Raw genomic sequence first — 15150 nt, forward strand, 5'->3', positions numbered from 1 at the left:
GGAGACTTCTCACGTGTTGGTGTGTGATCAGGAGACTTGTCACGTGTTGGCGTGTGATCAGGAGACTTCTCACGTGTTGGTGTGTGTGATCAGGAGACTTCTCACGTATTGGCGTGTGATCAGGAGACTTGTCACGTGTTGGCATGTGATCAGGAGACTTCTCACGTGTTGGCGTGTGATCAGGAGACTTCTCACGTGTTGGTGTGTGTGATCAGGAGACTTCTCACGTATTGGCGTGTGATCAGGAGACTTGTCACGTGTTGGCGTGTGATCAGGAGACTTCTCACGTGTTGGCGTGTGATCAGGAGACTTGTCACGTGTTGGTGTGTGATCAGGAGACTTCTCACGTGTTGGCGTGTGATCAGGAGACTTCTCACGTGTTGGCGTGTGATCAGGAGACTTCTCACGTGTTGGTGTGTGATCAGGAGACTTCTCACGTGTTGGTGTGTGATCAGGAGACTTCTCACGTGTTGGCGTGTGATCAGGAAACACACATGTAAAAAACAACTGTAACCGTTGGGCTGTTTACGTTCCTATATATATTCCTCTTTGGTGAGGACCTCTCTTTTCTTGTGGTCGCTCTCTGCTGATAATTGGGTGTCTCTTTCTGATATTGTCTGGTCCCTCACAGTGCTCTTTTCAGAGGCCCTACGGAAACCGCTCTGTCTGCACACCGACCTCGGTGTCTGCGGGAAATAAAATAATAGTAAAAACACGACTTTCACACCTTTTCAGCGCACGGTGTCCGCTCACACGTGACGTGTGATCTTCTAGAAGTTATTGTATTCCCATGTAAACAATCACAAGGAGTGTCGCACCTCACAATCAAATAGCGCGTGATGTCACTGAACAAATCCAGCTTTATTTCACATTACAAAAACATTCAAAAAAACGAATAATTTCTGGAACCACAGCCACGCCAGTGCAAATTCAGCTTCACCTTTAACCTGTGAGGGGACATGAAAACGCGCCGGGTTACCCAACCGCCACATACCCGATTCCCTGTCGCGTTATGAAGTCACAAAGTCTGAAGGACAAGCAGCCGGCCTCCAGCAGAGGCTTTACCCATGAAACCATGCGCAGAACAAGATGAGAAAAACTGAAGGCCGAACAAAGCTGCCTCCGTGCAAAAACACCAGATCTGTTAGATGAACGAATGCCCGCATTCTGGCACAAGAAAACATGCGCAATAGTCAACGGGACCAACACGTAGCAAAGCAAATCTAACAGCAGCCTTGATCCAACCAGACAGACTCTGTGCAGCAGGATTTTGGAATAAGACTCACCCTTTTTGGCTTTTTTTTTACCCTCATCGTTTTCACAGCTCGCTCCTCTTCCCACCGAAGTCCCGACTCTTGGCCCTGAGCTTGTTCGGTTGGGATTCGGCGATGTCCGCGCGTTCCTCGGCCTCGTCCAGGTCGTGCTGAAGTTTCCCCAGTTTGGAAAGATGAACGTTGGTTTGTTCTTCCTAAAAGGGAAACCACGCTGTCTTAAATATATACTGCTATATACTGCTTACACTTTATTGGAAACATTTCCTGTTGCCATAGCAGCATCAGTTTGTGAAGCACAGAATTCTTTTTCTTTTATTTCTTGACCTTTTCTAAAGGTTGGGGTTTGCAGTTGATTCTGATTCTGGATACACAACGAATGACTTAATTTGTGTTAATATGTTTTAGGATCTTTTGCCCTCTTGCCCTTCGACTGAAGCAGCTGGTTGGCCGATGTACGTCAATTTCCCCCAATACCTAGCGATTCTTTAGCCTGCCTCTTGTAAGATTTGACTTTTGCTTGTAATTTATCCACCAAGTCTTGCAGTCTCAAAACATTCTTCCGATCCTCTTCTGACTGCGAGAGGAGAGACAAACGAACGTCACCAGAATTTCCGGACGTACATATACGGCGTCGATCTTGGTGCGCAAGGAATTTCCGATGATGTTTTAGGAAACCTGACACGCAGATATGTCGCCACCCACCTGATACGTTAGTTCTTTGAGTTTTCTTTCCACTTTACGGAAACCTTTGACTTTTTCATTATTCTGTTTCTGTTCGGCCTCCAGCTCGTTTTCAAGTTCACGTACCTGAAACGATTACAAAATCTGCCCGAGAGCGGCTCTGAGCGCAGGTGGACAGAAGTTTAGGGTTAAAGATGCATCGGAGCGAATAGGAAAGGAGGCTGCATTACTGACGTCTTGGCTGGGACGTGAGGAACACTCACACTCTCAACGAACTCACCCTGGCCTCCAGTTTCTGGATTTGCTTTTTGCCTCCTTTCAGCGCCAGCTGCTCGGCCTCATCCAGGCGGTGCTGGAGATCCTTCACGGTCTCATCCAGGTTCTTCTTCATGCTCTCGAGGTGAGCACTGGTGTCCTGCACCTTCTTCAGCTCCTCGGACATCATGGCGCCCTTTACAAAGTGGAATAGAAATTCAATAATCCAAAAATTACCATTTATTTCCAGTTTAAGGTCGTTTCTCAGACCTTTGGAGGTGTTTAACTTGCACAACTCTCGGACCACCAATGGTTTACATCACAACAGGACACCTAAAGCAACATGAATCATTCAAAACACTTTCTTTAAAGCCTTTACTGTTACTTTTGGACAGGCGGGATAATAAGTCTAGAGAGCAAACATTAAATAAAGTACCAACGAGGCACCCCGGTGGGAGAGGCCATTAAATTTTGCAGCGTGTGAAATCTGCGCTCCGTACAGCACGTCCCAGACGACTTGGCGAGCGATACAAACATCCCGAGCGACGCGGTGGCAGGAGAAATGTAATACGCGCGGCCTCGGAGGGAACGCTCGACCCGCTAATGCTCTTCATAAATCCACAGAATGAGAGCAAACAGGACAAGGCCTGCGATGGGCTCCGATATGAAGGAAAAAAACCTTATTTTTTTCACAGCACTTAAAGCGGATTTGGTTTGTAAATTTGCGTGAAGCGGTTTTCATGTTTATTGTGTGATTCTCCCCCATTTTTTTCTGTGCAGCGAGGTTCTTGGGAAAGCCGTACGTTTGTTTCATAGATCGCACTCCCCAACATATAAACAGCTGACGTCAGTAATGGCTTTCTTGGCGTTTCCTTCGGCGTTTCTCCACCTCGGACTGAAGGTGGGATTCGTCACTTTCAGGCCGCTGTTCTACCATCCTTAAAAACAAAAATGTTTCATCAAATGCTTTTGGCGACTGACTTGAATCCTTAGCCGGCGCCGGGGACTGCTTCGAGGCCAACGTCATCCCCAGCCGCTGCGCGTAAAGCGGTCGTGCCATGGAAGGAGCCGTTAATGGTGTTAATAAGTGAAAGCACCTGCGTGTGTAAGAGCTGCACGCGTTAGCTGGCATCGAGGAGCTCCCGCTCCGCCAGTTTGCGAGCCTTTTCGTCAGCTCCTCAATCGCGGATTGTTGGAGGAGATTCCGGCGCTCGGCCAAACCTAGATTCTCCTTCAGATCTTCATTGGCACGAGTCAGGTCTGCAATCATCACCTGGTCTTCCCAACAGTAAAATAAATGCATCAAAATCAGGAAAATCACCCATGCAGGGTGGTATATACTATAGACAGAGGGTCACAGGCAGTCACAGAGGGCAAGCAAAGAAGGCTCAAGGAACAAGGTTTGGGGTCTTTAAACGGGACCTCACAGTGATATAGAACCCAAGCTGAAGGTCTGGAGAGGAACCGGTTGTCCCAATTTAAACGAAGCCATCCCTGACAGCAGGATGAACCTGACCACAAATAACAATCTCTTACTGGGTTATGAATAAATCACTCGATGGCATCCCATACCCAACGACTCACCGGCCTGAAGGGTGGGAACGAGGGCAGGCTTTTGGGGGAACGTATGGGTTAATATGGCTACATCCATGCTGGGGCACGACGAACCTTCGGCTGAGCCTGGACGCTTTTTAGTTGCTTCTGAGACTCTGCCAGTTGGCGGCTGGCATGACCCAGCCGAATCTCCATCTCATTAAGGTCTCCTTCCATCTTTTTCTTGGCACGGAGGGCATCTTTTCTGCTTCTGATTTCAGACTCAAGGGAGCTATTAAGGGCGTCAATCACTCTCTGGCTGTTGGGTTTAATCTGCTCGATTTCCTCATTCTTTTCCGCTACTTTTCTATCAACCTCTGATTTCACCTGGTTCAGCTCCAGCTCAATCCGCAGGACATTCGCGCCTTCGCGTTCCAGGCTTCCCTACATAAAACCACATCGTAAAAACACAACGCGCCGTTAAGAGGCTGACTAGAAAAGTCACATGGGTGGCCCTTGTGCGATGGGTTATGGGTGGCCCTTGTGCGATGGGTTATGGGTGGCCAGTGTGCGATGGGTAATGGGTGGCCCTTGTGCGATGGGTTATGGGTGGCCAGTGTACGATGGGTTATGGGTGGCCAGTGTACGATGGGTTATGGGTGGCTCTTGTGCGATGGGTTATGGGTGGCCCTTGTGCGATGGGTTATGGGTGGCCCTTGTGCGATGGGTTATGGGTGGCTCTTGTGCGATGGGTAATGAGTGGCCCTTGTGCGATGGGTTATGGGTGGCCAGTGTGCGATGGGTAATGGGTGGCCAGTGTGCGATGGGTAATGAGTGGCCAGTGTGCGATGGGTAATGGGTGGCCAGTGTGCGATGGGTTATGGGTGGCCCTTGTGCGATGGGTTATGGGTGGCCAGTGTGCGATGGGTTATGGGTGGCCCTTGTGCGATGGGTTATGGGTGGCCAGTGTACGATGGGTTATGGGTGGCTCTTGTGCGATGGGTTATGGGTGGCCCTTGTGCGATGGGTTATGGGTGGCCAGTGTGCGATGGGTTATGGGTGGCTCTTGTGTGATGGGTAATGAGTGGCCCTTGTGCGATGGGTTATGGGAGGCCAGTGTGCGATGGGTAATGGGTGGCCAGTGTACGATGGGTTATGGGTGGCTCTTGTGCGATGGGTTATGGGTGGCCAGTGTGCGATGGGTAATGAGTGGCCAGTGTGCGATGGGTAATGGGTGGCCAGTGTGCGATGGGTAATGAGTGGCCAGTGTGCGATGGGTAATGGGTGGCCAGTGTGTGATGGGTAATGGGTGGCCCTTGTGTGATGGGTAATGGGTGGCCATTGTGCGATGGGTTATGGGTGGCCCTTGTGCGATGGGTAATGAGTGGCCAGTGTGCGATGGGTAATGGGTGGCCAGTGTGTGATGGGTAATGGGTGGCCCTTGTGTGATGGGTAATGGGTGGCCATTGTGCGATGGGTTATGGGTGGCCCTTGTGCGATGGGTAATGGGTGGCCCTTGTGTGATGGGTTATGGGTGGCCAGTGTGCGATGGGTTATGTGTGGCCAGTGTGCGATGGGTTATGGGAGGCCAGTGTGCGATGGGTAATGGGTGGCCAGTGTACGATGGGTTATGGGTGGCTCTTGTGCGATGGGTTATGGGTGGCCAGTGTGCGATGGGTAATGAGTGGCCAGTGTGCGATGGGTAATGGGTGGCCAGTGTGCGATGGGTAATGAGTGGCCAGTGTGCGATGGGTAATGGGTGGCCAGTGTGTGATGGGTAATGGGTGGCCCTTGTGTGATGGGTAATGGGTGGCCATTGTGCGATGGGTTATGGGTGGCCCTTGTGCGATGGGTAATGAGTGGCCAGTGTGCGATGGGTAATGGGTGGCCAGTGTGTGATGGGTAATGGGTGGCCCTTGTGTGATGGGTAATGGGTGGCCATTGTGCGATGGGTTATGGGTGGCCCTTGTGCGATGGGTAATGGGTGGCCCTTGTGTGATGGGTTATGGGTGGCCAGTGTGCGACCAGTAACGACCTGCAAGCAAAACCGCCTTTACTGTATAAATCTCTACCACTTCTGCTGGAAGGCTATTCCATGCATCTACTACCCTTTTAGTAAAGTACAATTTCCTGATGTTAAACCTTTGGCCCTCTAGCTTAAGACTATGTCCTCTAGTTGTTCCGGTTTTCCTCTTTTCAATAAATTATCTTTGTTTATCGTGTTCATTTCCTTTAAGTATTTAAATGTTTCCATGGAACCTTAATCAGTCGTTGGTCTCGTCTTAGATTCGGGAGCCGTATGTCTATCCCATGCATGTTTAATACCCCTCACTGTATTACCCTCTACCACTTCTGCTGGGAGGCTGTTCCACTGATCTACCACCTTCAATCTGTGGCGTTCAGGCTGGAATTGCTTATAACGGACTGATTATATTTTTCTTCCTGTGACTAACATCGGAGCTGTTTTTGGGGAATGCCGTAGGGGGGTCCGGCAGGGACAGGTTTTTCAGGAGCTGGCGCCTCCCTCGCTCGGTTACATTCCCAGAATGGTGCTAAAGTCGGTATTAATAGGGCTGGCACATGGAGCGCCAACGTACGGGGCCTGCCAGTCCCAAACCGGGGTATTTATTACCAGATCCAGTTACGCTCTCAGAGCCAGGAGCCCAGTAAGCAACCTGCCTCTAGGAGGGGTATCTTCCGTGTAAACGGCCCCCCTGGACGGGATTCCAGCAATCAGTGGGGGATTATCAGCACGGTCTCAGGGGAGCCAGCTCCGAGCCAGCTGTCCGTATAAAGAGGACATGAAGCCCCCTAAAGCCAGCCCAAGCCTTCCAGATCTCTGGACTATGCGGCCCCCTAAAGCCAGACCCGGGGTTGTGAGATCAGCGAAGGAATCGGCTCCAGATTCGTTTTCTAGAAGAGAATCCAGAAAGTTTCCTCCAATCCAAATATTTCTCATTTAGGTGCTAAAGCCATGTTTATTAAAACAAAAATGGAGCAGATCTGGTTTCCACGGTGACCGCCCCGCTTTGCTCCAGATCCGGCTTTAGAAGTTCTGAACACGCGGGGAAGAGACAGATCGGGGCGGCAGCTGCAGCGATTACCCCATAAGCTCTTCCTCGACGCGCTCGCCAGGAGCTGCATTAGCGCTTATCATCATCTACACTAAAGCGTCAGCGAGCAGCCAAGAGTGGCTTCTGTCACAACGCTTTGTATTAATCACGGCCTGATTTATGTGGGTTTATTTAGGAAGTTAATGGGAACTTCAGCTTTAGAGTATTTCCTAACATTTACAAAAATGTCACATTTTTTCTTACAAATCTCAACATAAGTGAGGAAAACAAAAGCCCCGAGTTTAGTCTTCTGTCTTCCACAAAGGTTCCTGAGAAACCCCCCAAAAATAACAAATACCCCATTTAAATGCAATTTAAGAAGGCAACGGGAAATTCAAAGCATGTAGAAAAAGAATAATGGGGTTTATTTACCCCGTTTAATTCACAAAGCCGCTTCTATACACATTATTGAGGCTTTAAGGGCTGTAGAACCCGGTGATGCCCCAAACCCAGCTCCTAGAAAAGAAGAGCATCAGGGGAGGAAAAAGGGACATAGAGGTTTGGTAGAGAGACTGGCACAGCTAAACAGGGCCACATGGGTGGTGTCATGATCCTACCCAGGCCGCGGAGCTGCATATCTCACTCTTGTTAGTTTCTCTGTTTTGCTTCACTCCGTTCCTGGATTTCCGTTTGCTCTGTTCTGATCTCCCATTCCTTGTTTCCAGTCCTGCTCTTTGCGTCAGCTCTGTTTCCTTTATAAGGTGCACCCCTCCCGCGTGTTCTGTTTGTCTGTCTGCTGTCCGCAGGTATGTCTCTCTGATACGTGTTTGGAGTGTTTAGTGCCGCTGTCAGCAGGGATTAGCGTTAGGCCGCACCGTCATTGGAGTGCTTTGGCGTAGTGGTGGGCTAAAGATACTATGGCCATAAGATGTGACGGGATCTCCAATAGTTATCTTATAGTCCTGTATTTATGTGTGTGTCCTGCCCTGTATCCCCGGCAGCGGGGTGTCCTGCCCTGTATCCCCGGCAGCGGGGTGCCCTGTCCTGTATCCCCGGCAGCGGGGTGCCCTGTCTTGTATCGCCGCCAGCGGGGTGCCCTGTCTTGTATCGCCGGCAGCGGGGTGCCCTGTCTTGTATCGCCGGCAGCGGGGTGTCCTGTCCTGTATCGCCGGCAGCGGGGTGCCCTGTCCTGTATCCCCGGCAGCGGGGTGTCCTGCCCTGTATCCCCGGCAGCGGGGTGCCCTGTCCTGTATCCCCGGCAGCGGGGTGCCCTGTCCTGTATCGCCGCCAGCGGGGTGCCCTGTCTTGTATCGCCGCCAGCGGGGTGCCCTGTCTTGTATCGCCGGCAGCGGGGTGCCCTGTCTTGTATCGCCGGCAGCGGGGTGCCCTGTCTTGTATCGCCGGCAGCGGGGTGTCCTGTCTTGTATCGCCGGCAGCGGGGTGTCCTGTCTTGTATCGCCGGCAGCGGGGTGTCCTGTCTTGTATCGCCGGCAGCGGGGTGTCCTGTCTTGTATCGCCGGCAGCGGGGTGTCCTGTCTTGTATCGCCGGCAGCGGGGTGTCCTGTCTTGTATCGCCGGCAGCGGGGTGTCCTGTCTTGTTCCCTGTTGTGCCCTGTAACGTGTATATCTTGTCTGGTTATGTTTATTCCTTGTCTTGTTCGCTGTTGTGCCCTGTAACATGTATATCTTGTCTGGTTATGTTTATTCTGTGTCTTGTTCGCTGTAGTGCCCTGTAACATGTATATCTTGTCTGGTTATGTTTATTCTGTGTCTTGTTCGCTGTAGTGCCCTGTAACATGTATATCTTGTCTGGTTATGTTTCTTGCCCGGTCTCCCTATGTTTCAGCAATATACTCTGCTTAGCTTCCGCACTCCCAGCCTGCAGCATCCCGCACATGAGTCTTGTGCTATGTCTCATGCCTGTTCCAGGGTGCCTGCAGGATTTCACTTTGTTCTGGACTACGTCCGCTGGTATATCTGGCTGCACAGCCCTAGATACTCAACACCCGGGTGAGTGCGGTCGCCCCGCACCAGGCCCTGTCCATCTCTGCGACCGCGCAATGACTCCTGAACGCCATCTTTGGGCGCGCTGGGTCCTTTCAGTCATCAGCATGGACCGGGTTCCTTACAGGTCGTCTGTATAATAAACCTTATGGGCGGATTCACGGCGAGTGAATTCATTCGCTGTTCATTGCTGCCCCCAGGTGGACATTTAGTGTTCTGCACCCGGATCAGAACTTATGTACTGAGATGAGGAACACGGAGCGTCAAAGTACAGCAGACGGCGGTGATTGTTTAATATAAAAAAATACCACCTGCTTCACGGCGCTCTCCGCGAAGATCGGGCGGAACGAAGAGGAGGGTAGCGAGCGGACGCGGCGAAGGCTTCAACCTCTGAAAAAGGAATATTCAGTATTATAGCTCAGCTACGCGGGAGTCAATATTCACTAAACAAGGTATCGCGGCTGCTTTTGATCATTAAGTGCAACTCTGAAAAAGCGATTCCATTATTGGCTGAAGTATAATAGATTGCAAGCTTTGAGACTATTGAGGTCTCTCCTTCAGGCATATTAAAGTATACACTACGGTTTAAAAGTTTGGGGTCACTTAGTAAATTTCCCGGTTATCGAAAAAAACAGATTTTGTCCATTAAAATAACATGAAATGGGTCAGAAATCCAGCGCAGATGGGGTTAATGTAAATGACTATTGTGGCTGGAAACGGCAGATTTTTAACGGAGTCTCTTCATAGGCGTACAGAGGCCCTTTATCACTCCCATCACTCCTGTGTCCCAATGGCCCTTTATCACGCCCATCACTCCCATCACTCCTGTGTCCCAATGGCCCTTTATCACTCCCATCACTCCTGTGTCCCAATGGCCCTTTATCACTCCCATCACTCCTGTGTCCCAATGGCCCTTTATCACGCCCATCACTCCTGTGTTCCAATGGCCCTTTATCACTCCCATCACTCCTGTGTCCCAATGGCCCTTTATCACTCCCATCACTCCTGTGTCCCAATGGCCCTTTATCACTCCCATCACTCCTGTGTCCCAATGGCCCTTTATCACGCCCATCACTCCTGTGTCCCAATGGCCCTTTATCACTCCCATCACTCCTGTGTCCCAATGGCCCTTTATCACTCCCATCACTCCTGTGTCCCAATGGCCCTTTATCACTCCCATCACTCCTGTGTCCCAATGGCCCTTTATCACGCCCATCACTCCTGTGTTCCAATGGCCCTTTATCACTCCCATCACTCCTGTGTCCCAATGGCCCTTTATCACTCCCATCACTCCTGTGTTCCAATGGCCCTTTATCACTCCCATCACTCCTGTGTTCCAATGGCCCTTTATCACTCCCATCACTCCTGTGTTCCAATGGCCCTTTATCACGCCCATCACTCCTGTGTTCCAATGGCCCTTTATCACTCCCATCACTCCTGTGTTCCAATGGCCCTTTATCACTCCCATCACTCCTGGGTTCTAATGGCCCTTTATCACTCCCATCACTCCTGTGTTCCAATGGCCCTTTATCACTCCCATCACTCCTGTGTTCCAATGGCCCTTTATCACTCCCATCACTCCTGGGTTCTAATGGCCCTTTATCACTCCCATCACTCCTGTGTTCCAATGGCCCTTTATCACTCCCATCACTCCTGTGTTCCAATGGCCCTTTATCACTCCCATCACTCCTGTGTCCCAATGGCCCTGTATCACTCCCATCACTCCTGTGTTCCAATGGCCCTTTATCACTCCCATCACTCCTGTGTTCGCTGATCCAAGTGAAAAACTTGTGACCCAAAACTTTTGAACATTCTGGAATTCGGTATACTATGCCAGAAGAATAGATAACCCAGAGAGCTGGCAATCTATTACATTACAGTTAGCCAATACTACACAATCTTTACCAAAATTCGCTCTTTTTTGTTATGGTTACGACGGCTCTACGCCGTTAATCACCAGGAAAGCGGGAAAACCCAACGTGGAATCCCAGTATCAACAAGTCTGGTGCTGTCAGTAGGTACACAGGGGGTTAATCGCAAAGACTACTGAATTAGGTAAAAATGAGTTAATGAAAAATAAAATGACACAAATTGGGGTGATTAGAGAGAGTGCGGGGGAGGGGGAGGAGGAGGCGGCACGAACCTTGGCTGTCCGGGGGATGCGTGAATTGCCATAGTTTTTTTTTTTTTTTTTTTTACTGATTAAACCTTTGCTGGAAATAATAAAATAGATTTGAATTTCAGAATAGAGAATAAACGTTTATTATATTTAATATGTATATATATAATATTTAATTTTGATGTATTTTCTATATAAATGTATAAAACGTCACCTACAGATCCCCGAGGATAAAGTTTACTTGTTAAAGTTCCCGTTAGAGTCGTGAATGGGGGCGCAGCTGGAACCTATAGATGAACAATCGCCTTCATTTCAATGATAATCTCGTTCTAAATCCGACCACTTTCTCGATGGCTTCTTCTTGTTTTGCTTTCCTGAAATCTCCGCGGCTCACACAATATTCTCGCTTCCGCCGTCTTTTCTCGCGTTCCCTGCCAAGCGGAGTCACGGCCAAAAATTAATTAGCTCGCATTGAGCATCGGCTATACGAAGAGGTGCGCTGGAACCGTCGCCGGCAGAACGGATTGAAGGGGCAATTAATTAATGAGCCATCTGCTCGCGAGAACCCGCGGTGGAAGCGGATTTTTATGATAAATATACTCTCGGCTTAGAAAATGTTTTAAAGCCGCCTTGTGGCGCGGCGATGACGAAGCGGGCAGGGGGAAAAAACCGCAATGAAAGTTTTTACAACGTCAACAAACTAACAAAACACACGAGTCATCGGTTTACAAGCAGAAACAGATACAATGAGATACAAAGAGATACAATGTTACTCGCACAACCGACAGCGTTACCGCCCGCCGACTCGTCTTTACCTATCCCGGGTTCTTACCGTACAGGTAGCACGACACGAAGCAGGATCTGTGATTGGAGACGGTTCCAACGCGTTTCACCTCCACGAAGCCCATCGGCGAGATGAGCGGCGATTCGTAACCCGCCGGTTCCTGCGCTTTTCTAGAAAACAGAGATAAAGACAAACTCGGCTGCAGAGGACTCGGTCTTTGGGGCACGCCGGTCACGTTCTCCTGACAGGCGAGTCGGCGCTTCCCAATACGAAGAGCGTTCAGGATTCCGAGATCCTGGTGAACGGGTGGCGGAAACTCTCTCGCTTTGGGACCACAGGTTAAAGGACCGGGGAAGTTCATTGGTCAGGTGATCGTCTTCTGCGCATGTCCTCTTTGTTACGTGTCTTCCGTCTGTCAACGTCTTACTCCCAAGAGCCATGACCTCCTTAGGTGTGGAAGACCACCTGGTTCATACTACACCAGACCCAGCTCACCTGGTTAAGGCTCTTCTACACCAATCAGACCGTACCGGAGATTCGCCAAGACGCGCCGACGTTTGGCGTCGTCGCCATAGCGATTTGATCCTCGTGTTTCTCTCCTGCGAGTATCCGCTGCGTTGCGATGATCGGCGATGTGGCCCGGATGCGGGAGACGTTTCTTTTTAGCGAGAATGGATTTTGGGGCGGTTTGTCCAGATTGGCTTGGGAAAGTTTCAGTAAACGTTCAACAAAACGATGCGGGAATCGGTTCCAGGCGGGTAAAAATAATCTCGATGATTCACCGACTTTTGGCGTAAACAAAAGATTAGAAGGAGAGCGAAGAGAAGCAGAGCTTGGGAACATCTCTGATACAACGGCAGCGACCGATACACACCGGCCGGGCCGTAATAATAATAATAATAATAATAATACACACCGGCCGGGACATAATAATAATAATAATAATAATAATAATACACACCGGCCGGGACATAATAATAATAATAATACACACCGGCCGGGCCATAATAATTATAATAATAATAATAATAATAATAAACACCGGCCGGGCCATAATAATAATAATAATAATAATAATAATACACACCGACCGGGCCATAATAATAATAATAATAATAATAATAAACACCGGCCGGGCCATAACAATAATAATAATAATAATAATAATAATACGCACCGGCCGGGACATAATAATAATAATAATAATAATAAACACCGGCCGGGACATAATAATAATAATAATACACACTGGCCGGGACATAATAATAATAATAATAAACACCGGCCGGGCCATAATAATAATAATAATAATAATAATACACACCGGCCGGGACATAATAATAATAATAATAAACACCGGCCGGGCCATAATAATAATAATAATAATAATACACACCGGCCGGGCCATAATAATAATAATAATAAACACTGGCCGGGACATAATAATAATAATAATAATAATAAACACCGGCCGGGCCATAATAATAATAATAATAATAATACACACCGGCCGGGCCATAATAATAATAATAATAAACACTGGCCGGGACATAATAATAATAATAATAATAATAAACACCGGCCGGGCCATAATAATAATAATAATAATAATAATAATACACACCGGCCGGGCCATAATAATAATAATAATAATACACACCGGCCGGGACATAATAATAATAATAATAATAAACACCGGCCGGGCCATAATAATAATAATAATAATAATACACACCGGCCGGGCCATAATAATAATAATAATAATAATAATAATAATAAACACCGGCCAGGCCATAATAATAATAATACACACCGGCCGGGCCATAATAATAATAATAATAAACACCGGCCAGGCCATAATAATAATAATAATAATAAACACCGGCCGGGCCATAATAATAATAATAATAATAAACACCGGCCGGGCCATAATAATAATAATAATACACACCGGCCGGGACATAATAATAATAATAATAATAATAATACACACCGGCCGGGACATAATAATAATAATAATAATAATAATAATAATAATAAACACCGGCCGGGCCATAATAATAATAATAATAAACACCGGCCAGGCCATAATAATAATAATAATAATAAACACCGGCCGGGCCATAATAATAATAATAATAATAAACACCGGCCAGGCCATAATAATAATAATACACACCGGCCGGGCCATAATAATAATAATAATAATACACACCGGCCGGGTGATAATAATAATAATAATAAACACCGGCCGGGCCATAATAATAATAATAATAATACACACCGGCCGGGTGATAATAAATAATAATAATAATAATAATACACACCGGCCGGGTGATAATAAACAATAATAATAATAATAATACACACCGGCCGGGCCATAATAATAATAATAATAATAATACACACCGGCCGGGCCATAATAATAATAATAATAATAATAATAATAATACACACCGGCCGGGCCATAATAATAATAATAATAATAATAATACACACCGGCCGGGCCATAATAATAATAATAATAATAATAATAATAATACACACCGGCCGGGACATAATAATAATAATAATAATAATAATAATAATAATAATACACAGCGGCCGGGTGATAATAAATAATAAACACCGATAATAAAAATATTAATAATAATAAGCACCCCGGCCAGGTAATAAACACCGATAATAATAACAATACACAGCGGGGTTCCGAGTTAAAGGTGTACCCCGCCATCTGGAATAAACCGGGGAGGAAAGACGATCTATGGGATGAATGACGCGGCGCGCTCTCCCGCCGCTGAGGGTTAAGTGGTTTCATTTGTTTTCCCTCAAATTCAAGTCTAAAAAGCACTTTTTGTGTCTGGCTTTAGAAAATGATTGAATTATATCAATAACCGGCCGGATCAATAAACGCGTCCCGCGAGACCCCCTCCCCTCGCAAATTCCAGAATTCACCCAAAACACAAGCAAATGACCTTATTCTGTGACCGGTAACCCTTTCCGCACCACGCACAAAGCAATAACCGCATTTGGGGTCTGCTAATATAACGTCTTTCGGTAGCGGTAGAGTGAGTGTTATGGCGAGTGTGTGTGTTAGTATGTATGAGTGGGTGTATGGCAGTAGAGCGAGTGGGTGCTATGGCGAGTGTGTGTGTTAGTATGTATGTATGAATAGGTGTATGGCGTTAGAGTGAGTGTTATGGCGAGTGTGTGTGTTAGTCTGTATGTATGAGTGGGTGTATGGCGTTAGAGTGAGTGTTATGGCGAGTGTGTGTGTTAGTCTGTATGTATGAGTGGGTGTATGGCGGTAGAGCGAGTGAGTGTTATGGCGAGTGTGTGTGTTAGTAAGTATGTATGAGTGGGTGTTATGGCGAGGGGGTGTGTTAGTATTTACGGGTGTTTTAGTTACGGGGGGGCACTGAAGAGATCCTGCACCCAGGGGGCCAC

The 15150-nt window shown here is 47.7% G+C and overlaps 1 pseudogene; it reads right to left on the reverse strand.

The window, feature by feature from the left end:
• Positions 1 to 1318: 1318 nt before the first annotated feature.
• Positions 1319 to 12546, reverse strand: LOC128470948 (myosin heavy chain, skeletal muscle-like; annotated as a pseudogene).
• Positions 12547 to 15150: the final 2604 nt, after the last annotated feature.

Source organism: Spea bombifrons, chromosome 13, assembly GCF_027358695.1.
Source record: "Spea bombifrons isolate aSpeBom1 chromosome 13, aSpeBom1.2.pri, whole genome shotgun sequence".
Lineage (NCBI taxonomy): Eukaryota > Metazoa > Chordata > Amphibia > Anura > Pelobatidae > Spea > Spea bombifrons.